The sequence below is a fragment of the Mixophyes fleayi genome, chromosome 2 (genome assembly GCF_038048845.1).
Source record: "Mixophyes fleayi isolate aMixFle1 chromosome 2, aMixFle1.hap1, whole genome shotgun sequence".
Lineage (NCBI taxonomy): Eukaryota > Metazoa > Chordata > Amphibia > Anura > Limnodynastidae > Mixophyes > Mixophyes fleayi.
This window is the reverse complement of record NC_134403.1, coordinates 206,456,717-206,473,443: the sequence shown is the minus strand read 5'-3', so window position 1 is coordinate 206,473,443 and position 16,727 is coordinate 206,456,717.

Below are 16,727 nucleotides of genomic sequence, written 5' to 3'. Positions count from 1 at the left end.
AAACTAATAAAGTATTTTAATAATTTTGAAGATTGCATTGCATGGATTCTGAGCAGGGGTTGGTAAAATTGCACATACCTTTTATAACATTGTTTTCAGATTATCATCCTCCTCAGGATGTTAATTAAAAAAATGGCCTGCTACTATCATTGTTTTACTCTGGCAATAAACAAATTAAGTTGCTAATTGCACTCCCATCAAATAAAATGCTTACACATTAGTGCATAACATCTGAATTAAGCATCTCCCGGTAATTGAGCTATTCTTTAGTTAATCACTGAAAAGTCTTGCCAAAAAGTAATAGTTATAACACTTGTTGACGATGCCAATGTTTCAGGAGCTGTTTAGCGTTGTAGATGCCTGAAATATGTTTTTATCCTCCTTCCCTACACACTGTGTGCAATATCTTGTTCTATAGATGTTATATATAATAGATATGACTCTTGTACAGATAATACTCAAACTGCAACATACACCATTGCTGCCATTCCAGATTTTGAAATTGCCCCGTAAAGACTTCTATGCAAGCTTATGAGTACAGCTACAAATGTTCATGGTTGAATGAGTAAAAATAAAATGTCAAAGTGCCATATCTCCAAACACTGTGCAACTGTGAATTGGGTCAGTGTGTGCACAATGTTATCCTATGGACGTAGCCAAGTTGGCCCACAAATCCATACACATCCCTATAAAAATAGTTGCATTGATGCAAAAATAAATTGTGACAAAATTGGTGTTGTGCCGTTGGTCTGCATGTTTGCATTTGACCTGTACAATAGCATTGCATAACTAAGCTGTTTGTTAGTGTTTAGAAAAGTGAAAACAACATTCTAGTTTCCCTGGCTGATTGTGTACTGTTACATTTATGCTATGAAAATTATTGCAGATCATGCTTAAAACTCAATAACTCAAATTAAATTGGTAGAATGCAGTGTGATAGTATTGCTTTTTACATTTCACTCAGGAATTTGGAAACTGGCATTGTCTGATGTGGTAGTGTTTGCAAATGCATATGGTGATCACAAGAAATTAACAGTTGGATACATGCTACAAGGGATGTAGCTAACATTAAATCAGTTAGGTGTCTACATTTAGCAAAATTGACTCTAGTAATAATTCACAGACAAAAAAACCCACCACAGAAGTGCAATGCATTCATTTTTGTCCACCAAGCACGTACACAGTGCCCCTCATTCAGGTTTTTTAGTTCCTGATAGATAAACACTGATATGCTCCATGAATGTCACCAATAGTATTAAATTAGGATAAATATTTATTGAAGGGAGTTCTTTGCAAATTTTTATAGACATAAAGTGGTCCCTGGTAGATGCTTCTAAACACAAGAGGGTATTTAGTAATAAAAGGGGAAGAGAACTGCTGCGGTAGCATGTCCTTTATGTCACCTGTATGGCTGTATAATCACTCAGATGCTAACAGTGAGTCTCTTAGATATAACTTGGCAGTGGAGAGGGGGATAGAAGCTTACCCGGTAGCAGAATGATATCTGTGACAAGTCAACAGATACATTTTTACTCAGAAGACTAAAACTATGGACTCCAAACTGAAGGGAACATGGTAAATATCCATGTTTATGCTGTATTTTCTTTGGTACAGATTTGATTTATAAATATTGTTTCTAAGAACAATATAGTTTTCAGTGTTAAATGTGTAAAATAATAAGGTTACAAGACTTGTAACGACATACACACAATACAGTGCAATTTAATGCATTTTAATCTGTGCTGAGACTTGTCATGTAGTATACACTATTTTCACTAATGCAGCAACTGAAACAGAGCTTCTTGTTCTGGCATCACCATAAATTAAATGCGGCATTGATTACACATGATAGACAGGGTACACACTGTGTCTTGTAGTGCACCCCCAGCCATTCAATATAATTGATCAGTGGGGTCTACACTGACCTTATTAGAGGTAACTTAGTAAAGGGCATAGGACAAAATGATATCAATACTATTGAAAGAAAGCTGGGTTGTGTAGTCATAAGGCACTATGTAGAGGTAACTGACCCTCGGAGACATTGTCATCTGTTCAGTCTGACTGTAAATTGTAAAGTTTTTAATAAAATCTTAAATGGTGTTAAATAAGACCAAAATCATGTTCTTGAATGTCAAAATATATAATTATACTAATGTAAATGTTATAGTAATTCGTAAAAGTAGTCATAATGAAAGCATAAACTTTAATAAGAAATGAAGTAAAAATATGTTTCAACTTTAATGGGATGTTTTTGTCTTTTTGCAATAGCACTCTAATATACCCTGTTAAAAACTGTTGATATTATTTACACCATTTTAGTCTTTTTGTGTGCACTTAACATAATCTTCATTGTCTTGAAGCCAAATGGTGATCTTTTGGTAATGTAATACTCCTATAGGTAAGTGTTAGAGTGTAGAGCAGATCGCTCTTCTTTGAATTAACGACACGGCAGTGGGACAGAGGACCCTTGGGTCCCCAATTCAAGGAGGATACCATAAAAAAAACGTAAAATTTAATACTCGGGAACAATATATTACCAAAATGTTTTTGGGCAAATAATGATTAGCAACAAATACCATAGAATTACAATTTTCTTGTCATTAGCAATGCTACTCATATATATTTTACTCTTAATATAACAATATTCACTGTCTTTCAGTGTTTTGGCAACCGTTATGGAAATTGCACAGTGGATTGAAACACAATTTTACAGTTCTGCATACAGCTTATCTGATAAAACAATTACTCTTTTCCTTTCTTTATGAACAGTCTATATGGAAATGAATGTAGCTAGGCAATATGGATGCCAACCACAAGTTGGAGAATGTCTTTGAGGGGACAGTTAGTTACAGTTAGAAATGGAGGTTCTGTGTGACTGTGAGGTAAGAGTCTCGGTCACTGGACACACATCACACCTATCTGGTGATTAAACATAACTCGGCAAAATGTACAGTATATTCTTATAAATTTGGAGGATTTAATGATATGCTGATATATAAGTGAAACTATTTGTTGTTTTCCTGTAAGAGTAAATGTATCATATATAGCTTACTGCTGCTATCTTACTCCATTCGTTAGCTGTCTTTTCTATCTATTTTCCACTATTTTCTCTTTTCACAAGGTTTCCTCAGCCCTCTCTGTTACTTTGCTTCTTTTTTTGAATAAGTCTGAACAGTATTTAATTCCTGTTACAGAAAACATTTCCAGCAGCCTAACAGACTGGACTTTCCTGGGTCTTAAAGTCTCTCCTGTATCATGCTGTGAGACAGTCCTGTTTCACAGGGTCCTAGTGCACAGCAGTGTTCTGGGTATCACAGTAACCTGAAGAAAGCCTATTGTTTCAGGGTCACGTTATGTACACAAGGTTATTTTTCTTTCTTTCTTTGCTCTGTTTTTTGGCCGGATAATGGAGGCGAGAGATGGTACCAGCATAGAGATTGTTGGTCTCTATCAGGAGACTGATTGACAGGGCACATGGCCATTTTACAGAAATGGATGTTCTACCAAAAATACTCTGTCTTTCACCTCTGCAAAGGACCAGTGTGCACTCTCAGTCCGTCTATCCATAGAGATCTATGATTGGGATACAACTATAAATATTTGTCCCTGTACACACCATCATAAAGTTACTTGATGCTTTGTGGTTTGAAAAAGGATTGCGCTCTCTAAGATGTACTGCAAGAGCTGCACCAGTTGAGGGTATCCCTCCCTCAGACAACAAGAGAAATATAGAACAGATATCACTGGGTGCTCATTGACTATAGGTACCTATTTGATATATAAATAAATAAATATGATTTATATGTTTATACCCTATCCCATTTTTATGCAATGCATTATTATGTATCGTCACTAATGCTGTTAACCATTTAAATAGTAGGACATTATGTCTCAACCCTATATTAAATATTCTTCCTATGATGGTCCCTCCATCTACCATTGATATATATGCAAATAACTACACTACACTATTTAGTTCCATGTATTGTATTTCAGTAAATGTATATATTTGTGTATTCATGTTGGTCATCTTGTGTACACCATCCCCAATTGCATTCACATATATGGACCTTACATTTATCCTTTTAACTACTAACTTACCAGTATAATGATAGATACTCACAAGAGTCATGATCTTTTATGTTTATTTAATCGTATCCAATCAATATCGTATGTAGCAAGTAACTATGTATCATGGGAAGCTTTATTATCAATAACCTATATAGTTATACATATATGTTTTCTCATCAGCTCTTAGTTATCATGTTGATATGTAATGTAGCCTCTATCCACCTATTATCAGTACACAGGCTGTATCAGGATAATCGCCAATTTATTTATATCCACATTATAACATGAACCTCCAGCCGACATCCATATATGGACAACCCTCTCTGGGGAACCAATCACCTTCTCCTGTGCTTTATTTAAACCACTCATTATGGACACTCAATAAACCCTTGAAAAAGTCCAGGTAGGACGAAACGCGTTGGAACACGCCCACTTTACGTAACATCACGCTGACATCCACCACGGGGATTCCCTACAGAGGCTACGTCTGCACAGCTCTAGTTCATTGGGACCTACAGTGATCATTTCCACCCCGCCGCATGGCCAGGCTGAGGGGCAATAACAGCAAGTATTCTAGTTCATAGGATCACTATACCATCTTTATGGCCATATGACTGGATTTTCGTTTTCACTTCTCACCAACCCGTAAGGACACATACCGGAGGTATCAACACCACATAGATTTGTACCTCAGTAAGGACTAGAGATGAGGGCACTCGGATTTCTTGAATCCGAGCCCACCCGAACGTTGCCGATCCGAGTCGGATCCGAGACAGATCCGGGTATTGGCACCAAATGAAAACTTGAAAGCGAGGCTCCGAGTCATAATCCCGTTGTCGGATCTTGCGATACTCGAATCCTATAAATTCCCCGCTAGTCGCCGCCATCTTCACTCGGGCATTGATCAGGGTAGAGGGAGGGTGTGTTAGGTGGTCCTCTGTCCTGGTAGATCTCGTGCTGTGCTGTTTAGTTCTGTGCTGTGCTGTGTTCTGCAGTATCAGTCCAGTGGTGCTGTGTCCTGTGCTCTGTCAATTTTGAGTTCAGTGGTGCTGCTGGGTCCTGTGTGCTGTGTCCTGTTCAGTCCAGTGGTCCTGTGTCCCGTGCTCTGTGCTTCTAAGGGCATAGTTATTTCCCCAATATTCCCAAGTGTTTAAAAAATTTAAAAAAAGTTAATAAAAAAAATATACAAAAAACTAATTAAAAAAAAATTAATTACAACAAAATTTGCCAAACCAATCCTGCAGTATAAGCCCATTAGTACTGCAATATTACCAAGTTCACACATTCAGCAGTAAAAGTCCAGTGGTACTGCTGCAATATTACAAAGTTCACACATTCTGCAGTATCAGTCCAGTGGTGCTGCGTGCTGTGCTCTGTGCTTCTAAGGGCATAGTTATTTCCCCAATATTCCCAAGTGTTTAAAAAATGTAAAAAAAGTTATAAAAAAAAATACAAAAAAATAATTTAATTTTTTTTTAATTACAACAAAATTTGCAAAACCAATCCTGCAGTATAAGCCCATTGGTACTGCAAAATTACCAAGTTCACACATTCTGCAGTATCTTGTGCTCCATATAATGGAGAGCAAAAATTTGGAGGATAAAGTAGGGAAAGATCAAGACCCACTTCCTCCTAATGCTGAAGCTGCTGCCACTAGTCATGACATAGACGATGAAATGCCATCAACGTCGTCTTCCAAGCCCGATGCCCAATCTCCTAGTACAGGGCATGTAAAATCCAAAAAGCCCAAGTTCTCAAAAAAAAGCAAAAAGAGAAACTTAAAATCTTCTGAGGAGAAACGTAAAGTTGGCAATATGCCATTTACGACATGTAGTGGCAAGGAACGGCTTAGGCCCTGGCCCGTGTTCATGACTAGTGGTCCATCTTCACCCAAGGATCTTAGCCCTCCTCCTCCTCCCCCCCTACAAAAAATTGAAGAGAGTTATGCTGTCAGCAACAAAACAGCAAACAACTCTGCCTTCTAAAGAGAAATTATCACAAATCCCCAAGGCGAGTCCAAGGGTGTTGGTGGTTGTCAAGCCTGGCCTTCCCTTCACTGTACGGGAAGAGGTGGCTCGGGAGGAGGCTATTGATGATGTAGCTGGTGCTGTGGAGGAACTTGATATTGAGGATGGTGATGTGGTTATTGTAAATGAGGCACCAGGGGGGGAAACAGCTGATGTCCATGGGATGAAAAAGCCCACCGTCATGCCTGGTCAGAAGACCAAAAAATGCACCTCTTCGGTCTGGAGTTATTTTTATCCAAATCCGGACAACCAATGTATGGCCATATGTAGCTTATGTAAAGCTCAAATAAGCAGGGGTAAGGATCTTGCCCACCTAGGGACATCCTCCCTTATACGTCACCTGAATAACCTTCATAGTTCAGTGGTTAGTTCAGGAACTGGGGCTAGGACCGTCATCGGTACAGGGACACCTAAATCCCGTGGTCCAGTTGGATACACACCAGCAACATCCTCCTCGTCAACTTCCTCCACGATCTCCATCAGATTCAGTCCTGCAGCCCAAGTCAGCAGCCAGACTGATTCCTCTCCAATACAGGATTCATCCGAGGAATCCTGCAGCGGTACGCCTACTACTGCCACTGCTGCTGTTGCTGCTGTTAGTCGGTCATCTTCCCAGAGGGGAAGTCGTAAGACCGCTAAGTCTTTCACAAAACAATTGACCGTCCAACAGTCGTTTGCCATGACCACAAAATACGATAGTAGTCACCCTATTGCAAAGCGTATAACTGCGGCTGTAACTGCAATGTTTGTGTTAGACGTGCGCCCGGTGTCCGCCATCAGTGGAGTGGGATTTAGAGGGTTGATGGAGGTATTGTGTCCCCGGTACCAAATCCCGTCGAGATTCCACTTCACTAGGCAGGCGATACCAAAAATGTACAGAGAAGTACGATCAAGTGTCCTCAGTGCTCTGAAAAATGCGGTTGTACCCACTGTCCACTTAACCACGGACATGTGGACAAGTGGTTCTGGGCAAACGAAGGACTATATGACTGTGACAACCCACTGGGTAGATGCATCGCCTTCCGCAGCAACAGCAACAGCTGCATCAGTAGCAGCATCTACTATCATATATTGTGGTGACCCACTCCTCTACGCAGTCCAGGTACATTTTTTGGTGCGATTAAGACCAGTTGATGGTTTTCTTATTATATTGTTGTGACCCACTCCTCTACGCAGTCCAGATACATTTATTGGTGCGATTCATACAAGTTCAGGGTTTTTAATTTATATTGTGGTGACCACTCCTCTACGCAGTCCAGATACATTTAATGGTGCGAATCATACAAGTTAAGGGTTTTTAAATTATATTGTGGTGACCACTCCTCTACGCAGTCCAGGTACATTTTTTGGTGCAATTAAGACCAGTTGATGGTTTCCTTATTATATTGTGGGGACCACTCCACTACGCAGTCCAGAAAGATACCTCTTTGCAACGTTTTGGACTAATAACTATATTGTGAGGTGTTCAGAATACACTGTAAATTAGTGGAAATGCTTGTTAATGAATGTTATTGAGGTTAATAATAGCGTAGGAGTGAAAATAAGCCCAAAAACTTGATTTTTGAACTTTTTATGCTTTTTTAAAAAAAAATCCGAATCCAAAACCTTATATCCGAACCAAAACGTTTCGGCAGGTGTTTTGCGAAACAAATCCGAACCCAAAACATCACGAAAATCCGAATCCAAAACACAAAACACGAGACACCAAAAGTCGCCGGTGCACATCCCTAGTAAGGACATTTGTTTGTCTCCATATCATCTATGTCTGCTATTGTTCCGGAATCCGATAAAACATTTCCCCTTTGACATACTGGCTGGAGGCTATCGTTATTCTATGGTATCCCATCTGTTATATTTTTGTGCATAACGTCTATGGATTTTACTCACTGGAATTCATTATACTGTAATTAACCAATGTTGTTTTGATTGTTTTATATCAGTGAATGCAGGTAGTTATTCTGGTGTATCGCATCTGTTGTATTTTATTGTGCATAACGTCTGTGGAATTTACTTACTGGGATTCAATATGCTGATTTTATCAATGTTGTTTTTATTGTTTTAATATTAGTGACATGCAGGTAGTTTTTAACTTGTGTCTGTTACTTGGATTGTATTAAATTGTTATTTATTGATAACTACACACAGAACATTACCATATTTATTTATTTATATATCAAATAGGTACCTATAGTCAATGAGCGCCCAGTGATATCTGTTCTATATTTCACTTGATGCTTTGTAACATTCTCCCTGCTGCTTACCAAACTTTGACTCTGCAGTTTGTTTAATTAGATTGTTTATACCTGGCAGTAGACATCATATTCCTCTCACTGTGACTGCTGAAAGAATTGCAGTTACACACATCCCCTGTGATAATTCTTGCAGTCATTATGAGGAGTGCAGTCACTTACAGGGAGGACCAAAGGAGCTGTAAAGGAGAGAGGTACAATATCTTCCCTATTTATAGTGTCTGCCACTCCTTGAATTCTTAATCCTGTAGTTCTCAACCTGTTTCAGCATTACATTCTCCCTGTGTCAAACCTCTTAGCACCTTTCACACACGTGTCATATTACTTTTTTAATCAACTCAATAAATGTTGCTTATTGTTATTGGAAGATGACAACTATTGGCCTATGTGTGTGGTCATCTTTTGACTCCACTAAGGTCCCAGTGATGCTAAAAGTGATCCAGCTGCTTGGCCTATGTGCTGAATGGCCAGATCTTGTCAGATTTGGCATTAGGAGACTGTGGAGAAAGCATGTATTATAGATTTTTCATAATCCTCTCTGGGATACAGTATGTTGCAACACCCCTTACACAAGCTATGTTGCTTTTATTAGATTTATTTAGAAGTGGCAGTATAGAAATTTAGAAGAGGTGGTATGGAAAATGTAAGTGAATGGAATTTGATATTTTTACAATCAAAGCAGTAGGAGAAGTGGCATTTTTACATACCACCGTACACCAGCCCACCTTGCCCACTTCTTATGAAGAGTGAGGCATATAAAGACAAATGACCTTAAATTCCTTTGCATGTTCAGGAGTCAAGCACTTACCGTTAAGGTTTAAGTTGTGAATCTCTTCAGCCAATAGAATGCCTGTGGGAGTTAGGGCCATCTTTTCCATTGGGCACGATGGGCAGGTGCCCGGGGGCCCCACAGGCAAGGGGGCCCCATAGACAGGGCTCTTAAGTAAAATAAATAATCCTGCAAATATATCTATATATATATATCTATATATATATATATATATATCTATATATATATATAGATATATATATATATAGATATATAATACACATATATAGAGGTAGGGACCCGCTGCACTGCTTTGCCCGGGGGCCCATAATGTTGTTAAGGTGGCCCTGGTGGGAGTGGTCTGTTCGTGTCCATATATTCCTCCTGTAGTGCATGCTAGTGATGGGAAATCTAGTTCATTTTGAAGATTAGTTCATTCTGATCTAGTTCACACAAAAGATTAGTTCAAAAGATTAGTTCATTTCACTCATTTGACTCAGTAATTCATTTCACTCATTTGACTCAGTAGTTCATTTCACTCATTTGGCTCAGTAGTTCATTTCACTCAGTAGTTCATTTCACTCAGTAGTTCATTTAGTTCGTTTTGCTCAGTTAGTTCAGTTAGATCACTGGCTCTGGACACTGCTGAGAGAAGTGATTGGAGACATAGATCTAGTCTATTACACATACTGTAGGCATATATACTACATCTCATTAGATGAGTTATAGTCCTGTTAAAATGATCAGATAAGTTTAATATGTCAGATCATTTTTAATATTTTAAAAAGGGCAATCACTTATGCAAAAACTAGTAGTTACATGTTGAGCTCTGCAAAGTTAATTACATTTTCATTTTTATTTTTTATTTCCATAATATGCAAATGAAAAAGACCCAAATTCAGAGTATTATAAAGTGTCACTTTTTTGCTTTTAAAATTGAGATCAGTGCAATCAGGATATAGGGGAGATGTATCAAACCTTAGGGGGGGATTTTTACAGCTGTAAAAAGACCACAAATAGGCATCACGTCACTGGGGGCGGGGCCAAAAAAAAAAAAGCACAATTCATGAAGCCCCGCCCCCCTACGCCAATACCCCGCTCCAGGAACTGCCAGACGTAACCAACATAATGTTGGCAATTATGATTAATCAGCTTCTGTCATTTATCTAGCAGAGTCTATAAAATGACAGAAACTGATTAGTTGCTATGGGCAACGCTTCCACTTTATCTCTCTTGAAGGTTTAATACATCTCCCCTGTATATATGGTGCAGTAAACAGAACTACAGTATATAACATGCAGCACTCAGCAGTGCAGTGTGTCTTGAGCTGACAGGGAAGGGAATGTATCCTGTGACTCATGAGCTAAATCTCAACCTTTTAGCTTCCCTGGGCCACATTGGAAGAGTTGGTTTGGGCCGCACATAAGATACACTAACAATAACGATAGCTGATCATCCAAAAAAACATAGAAAACATAGTTAACATATATATATGAGAGAAAAAAAAGGGATATATATATATACATATATATATATATATATATATATATATATATATATATATATATATATATATATATATATATATATATATATATTTATATATATATATCACTTTTTTTTCAAATCCCCCTATACTTACCTTTCAATCGCCCTGTTCAAAAAAATCCTCTCTAGTTATTATACTATTATCACTTTTTGTATTGTTTCGATGCAATATCAATAGAGTGCATTTAAGCCAGGCATTGTATATCAGGGTGCCCTGACCAGGCCTGTGGTACCTGACATATACACCACTGTGACACCAAATTGTGACCTGTTTTGCTAATTACACCACTATGTTAGTTAAGGGATAACAACTTATAATGGGCCAAAGAGAATAATATATAATGCCCCATTAGTATTACAAGTAGAAGTATGTAGCAGGGAGATAAGGTCCATGATGCTTCAGGACCAGGTGAATTTTATGCACTGGTCAGCGTCCCTTGAAATAATAAAAAAAATCCCCCTTAACTTACCTTTTAATCGGCTTGTTCTCCTGTCCTCTTCTCTTCTTTTCTCCAATTCTCTGCTGCTGATTGTTCTTCCCGCGCGGGTGACTCCTCTGTGCTGCGCTCCGCAATGGATGTTGGGCGTGATGACATCACGCCCGACATTTACTGCGAGCACCGCACGGAGGAGGAGACAAGGGAGGGAGCCGGAGTACCAGCTGACGTGACAGCAAGGTAAGTATTTTCTTTTCTTTTTTTTGCAGGATTTTTTTTTCCATTAACAGTGCTGCCCCCTTGCCACAACCAAAACTCCTTCTGGGCCACATTTACAGGCGTGCTGGGCCGCATGAAGCCCGCGGGCCGCGGGTTGGACAACTCTGATCAAAATGATTGAAAAGATTCGGAGAGTGGAAAGATTTGAAGAGTGGAAAGATTTGAAGAGTGGAAAGATTTGAAAGATTCGAAGAGTGAAAAGATTTGAAAGATTCGAAGAGTGAAATGAACTAGATGAACTATTGAACTCCTGAGTGAGGAGAATGACTCATAGTTTAGTGATCAGCTCCAGAGTCTCACACAATGTCTGAGCACAGCAGTGCCACCTTTGGTAGTTTAGAGGTACTGACTCATGAGTATTAAATGAGAGAGCTGAATAGAAACAAAAGAGTCAGTGTGAATACGACAGTGAGTGAGGCGGCTGGAGCTGCTCTGCTTTATCTCTAACTCCTCCCACTTGTTTTAGTTCCTGGTGAACTGATCTTTGCCAGAGCCTGCTTTATCTCTAACTCCTCCCACTTGTTTTAGTTCCTGGTGAACTAATCTTTGCCAGAGCTGTGAACTAAATGATTTAGTTCACTTTGACGATTAGTTCATTTGAACTAATCATTCGTGAACTACCCATGACTAGTGCATGCTGGATCTCTTCTGTCGCGAAAATCCTGTGGGAACAGACGTGTATCAGGCTGAGTGGCTGTAGTTTTGATAAATTAATGTATTTTGGAAACTGTTTTAGTCATATTGTGTTCTCATTCTGTCTATCTCTCTAACTACCCTTTTCTGCATTTCTCTTCTCACTTTTATCTTTCTCCTGCCTGTATTTCTCTTTACCTCCCATTCCCTCAGTCACATCCCCCTCCCTCCTCTCTATATTAATTTCTTTTGTTTTCCTTCATTTCGCGTCAAATTTTCCCCTCAGTTTCCTCTTATCCCCATCTGGCCTTTTGTGTTGCCATGTTCCTCCTGAAATGCCGGGCCCCTCCCCCTTCCACCAGATATTTAGATCGATCCAAGTACTCTGTTTGCCGGGACTCTCCCCCTTTCCCCACCCTCAAACCTTAACTACACCCACTTTCTTCAGTGCCCAGCACAACTATAAACTAACCCTGCCCCTGCTGCATCCGTGCATGCCGGGCAGTGGTCAGGGCTTACTAAGAGCTCTTCCTCCTGCAGCCACGCTCTGGTCGCAGCGAGTACATTATACCAGTGTGCATCAGAGGCACACACATGCACCAGAATGGGCAGCTTCGCTGCCCGACTCCGACGCTTTGACAATGCGGAATATCAGTACTTGGGCTACGGGGAGAGGATCCCCTTCTCCTCCCCACACCCGGACTGCTGTATGGCACCAAAAAAAGACAAACTAGGGGAACACAGGGTGTCAGTAAGCTTCTGGGTCCCAGGTACATAAGGCACCCTGAAACAGTCCCCCATTCCTTAGCGATTGAACAAGGGCTTACCACATATGACACTGCTCCCCCAATCAGGCCAAATAGCGGCCCCCCACATTACAATGCCAAGTTTGCACCAATCATTTTCCAATTTAACAGACCCTCAGGTTAATACCAACCCCCCAGTCAGTTGTCATACCCCCCCAGCACAACTTATTCCACAACCCATATAGGTGTCTCTCGTAACCCTCCGATCCTGGTCAGTATGCCAAGTAACAGTGTTTACCCCTTACAGGATAACATAGGTCATGTCTCTGGAATTTTTTCCCCCTCATGCTAATCGAATGGTTGTCGGCTGGCGTTACAGCTCCCTCTATGACACTTAGGTCCGCATCGTCCCATTCTTTGGGGTCCCCTCCTTCCTCATCCATTTCCTCCCTTCCTTTCTCCCCTCCTCTATGGCAAGATCTTGCCCCCCAGTTCCAGGATAACTTATCAGGTCACCTTTTTGGAGTGCACATTTGATAGCTCAGTTGTGACCCCCTCTCCAGTTGGACCGCCCCGTATCCACCACCTGATTTCTCTTTCTTACGGCCCATCCCCTGGTTCCCTAGTTCCTCCTCCTGCACAGCCCCCTCTTCCCTCCAGAGGTCACAAGATAACCCCTGGTCTCAGTCCACCCTTCACCATCTCCCCCGCCCCAGGTTTAAATGTGTGACATCTGCTCCCTCTACCCCCCTCTCTCCTTTAGCGGGTCCCTGTGGTTCTGCGGCATGCTCAAGCTATGCTCTTGACTGTCTTGTTGCTGATGACATTTTTCAACCAGTTTTATAGGCTGTGAGGAGACCAGGTGGTGAGTTACAGAGTGGACAGTCATCAGAGAGAGGTTAAGGTGGGACATATGATCGGATGAGCACAGCAGCACTACAGATGTCATGTGGGTCATCATCTTCAGGCACGCAAATAGCTGCGGCTAGCGGGGATTATAGAAAATGTGATGTGCATCCATCGTTCACATGTAGTCTACCAATGTCGTCATCCAGTAGTAATTCATCTAACACTGAAGCTGATAAAGGTTTTACAGCAACATTTTAGTGGGGTGAAGGGTGCGAAAAGTTTAGAGATGGTGGACTCGAGCAGTGGAACAAAATGAGGGTAGTGACATGGTGTGATGCTCTAATATGACACTGACGTGCGGTATACAGCTATGCATCAAGGATAGGATAAACAAAGGTTTTTATGTGAATATATTTGCTGTTACAGAGAAAGGTTAAAAGGAGTTGCTGAAAGTGGCGAGCAAAGGTGGTACAGGGGAGGACGCATATGAGACTTACAAAATGGATTATGAAGTTCTGTGCATTCGCAACTATTTATCTGGAAACCAGCCTAGATGCTACAGTAGATATATTGCGTTATCTGCATCTGATAATGGGTATGTACGAATCCGATGGCCCATATATTTTGAGGGAGTACGACAAACCTTTTAGACAAAAAGTAAGTGGGTTGCAAATACATCCCAAATGGCTGCACAGATGTGGAAACATGGCTGGACATGGTTCGTAAGTCCGTTGCAGCCACGCAGAATAGCATGGTTCCCAGGTTTCCACTTCAAGGGAGGGACTGCCCCCCCCCCTCCAAGAACAGGTGGTTTGCTTTTAACAATGGTGCATGCTCGCATGGTTCTGTCTGCAAATATAGTCGTGCCTGCTCACTCTGTCGTGGTCCTCACCTGGTGCGGGAGTGCCCCAGACCCAAAGATGGGTCAGGGAAAAGTGGGACTGCGTCGGGTTCTAAACAGTAAAGTGCATTCACCAGTAAATGTACAGGTGTTATTAAGATAGCTGCGCCTTTTTACAGGCCAGGGGCAAACAGAATTTGTGTTGAATGGTTTTAGTTATGGTTTCCGTTAACCAATACTTGGCAGTGTGTATGACTATTCGGATAAGAACCTGCTTACACTTTTCCTGGTGGAACTGGGACGCATGGCGGGCCCATTTTCCACTCCCCCGGTTGGGATGTTCAATTTTCTTTGCTTATTTCAAAAGATTTACGCTCCTTCCTTCATTGGTGTGTATAAGCAGGAACGGGTCACTTAGGCATCACTCAATACCTGGATGACTTCCTGTTTATCAGACCGGCAGTCTCCTTAGATTGCATGAACACACTACGCGACACACAGTTTCTATTAGAGGTCCCAGTCACGCACTATAAAACGAAAGGTTCCGTGATTTGTCTGTCTCTTCTAGGCATAGAAATAGATACTGCAGCAGGATGCTGTAGATTACCATCTGATAAGGTGGAAAAACTGGTTTGCTTGATTCAGATGGGGCTGCGGTCGCAATCCCTTCAGTTGTGACAAATACAGTCGCTGTTGGGATCGTTTAACTTTCCTTGCAGAATTATACCAATGGGGAAAGTGTTTTGCAGGAAACTGCAAATGGCAATCACAGGGGTCACCCGTCTACATGCTTGGGTTTCCCTGCTACACGAAATTAAAGGGTATATACGTATTTGTTTAAGATTCCTGGTGAATACAATGGAATTCATATATGGCCAGATTTCCAATGGGCGATTGAGCTTGCACACTGATGCATCGGGCTCCATGGGGCCTACTTCAACGAGGAATGCAACTCTCTGGCCAAAGTCCTGACAACGGAGTGGCCCAGTTCAGAACCTGCTAGTTTTGGAGCTGTTTTCATTAGTGGTTGAGATCCAATTGTGGTCGGTGCACTTCCGCTGCCAAGAAGTGGTTTTCTGGTGTGATAACCCAGGCACGGTTCAGTGCATCAACAGATAGAGTTCATCGGCGCGTCCGGCAATAGCATTGTTAAGGCATCTAGTTTTGCGCTGCTTAGAACAGGATATAACATTCAAGGCTAAGCACGTTCAAACACAATGATATTGCTGACACCCTATCATGATTTCAACGGCCACACTTTGGGAAATTGGTGTCACAGGCCAAGCTCATAGGCATTCCATGTTCTTCTGCTTGACAGATTGATTGAAGTTGCAAGGCTGGCACAATGCAGGTCGCTTGCCTTTTTCTGAGCATTTAGAGTTAGCGAGCTAGTGGCTCACATCATTCTTGCACGTAGCATGTTATCTTGTAAAATCCTTTGGTCCAAGACCGACCAACTGGGCAGAGAACAATGGCTATCTATATCGGCCCATGAGGACCCAAGCATATGAGCCGTTGCTTTATGTTCCAAATTCGAAGGGGTTCAGCCCCATAAAGTTGAGCCCTGGTTGATTCATATTGATGGGTCACCTTTGACCAAATTCCTTTCATTACATTCCCAAGAGCACGCTTAAGCATATTGGTTTACGCCTAGCCCTCTATGGTACCCACTCCTTCCGGATTGGGGTGGCTACTGCCGCTGCTGAGAAGGGCTCTTCCATTGGTGCTATTAAGTCCATTGGCAGATGGAAATCTGATGCTTATAAAGCTTATAACAGACCCAAGACATGTTATACATGGTGCCTGCCCATTCCCATATCAGTATACGGATACAGACCTGATTAGTGGTGAGTCTCCAGGGTTTTATGGTTTTTACTTTCATATGATCTACCGCTCCCCCCATCCACCATATGCCTACAATGATTGTAGTGCTCACAGTTTTCCCCAATGCAGGGTTTGAGATCGGTGTGTACAATCAAGGTTATCTCATTGAGTATATATTTTTTTTATTTTAGATTAATCTGCTCGGAGATTACAAATCTGGATGGTAGATCACTCCTACGTGTTCTAGGCGTCCAGATACAGCCGACCTGAGTTTTCTCATCCGGTAGATGTACGGTGGTTAGGTCGGAGAGGACTCAGGTGGGAATCACTCATACCTTTGCTAAAAGGGAAAGAGGCACGTCATGGTATACTGTACATTTTAGTGGTGCACCCTGGAGGAAATGATTTAGGGAAGGGGAAGTCTTTGAATTTGTTGATAGCGATCAGAGAAGAT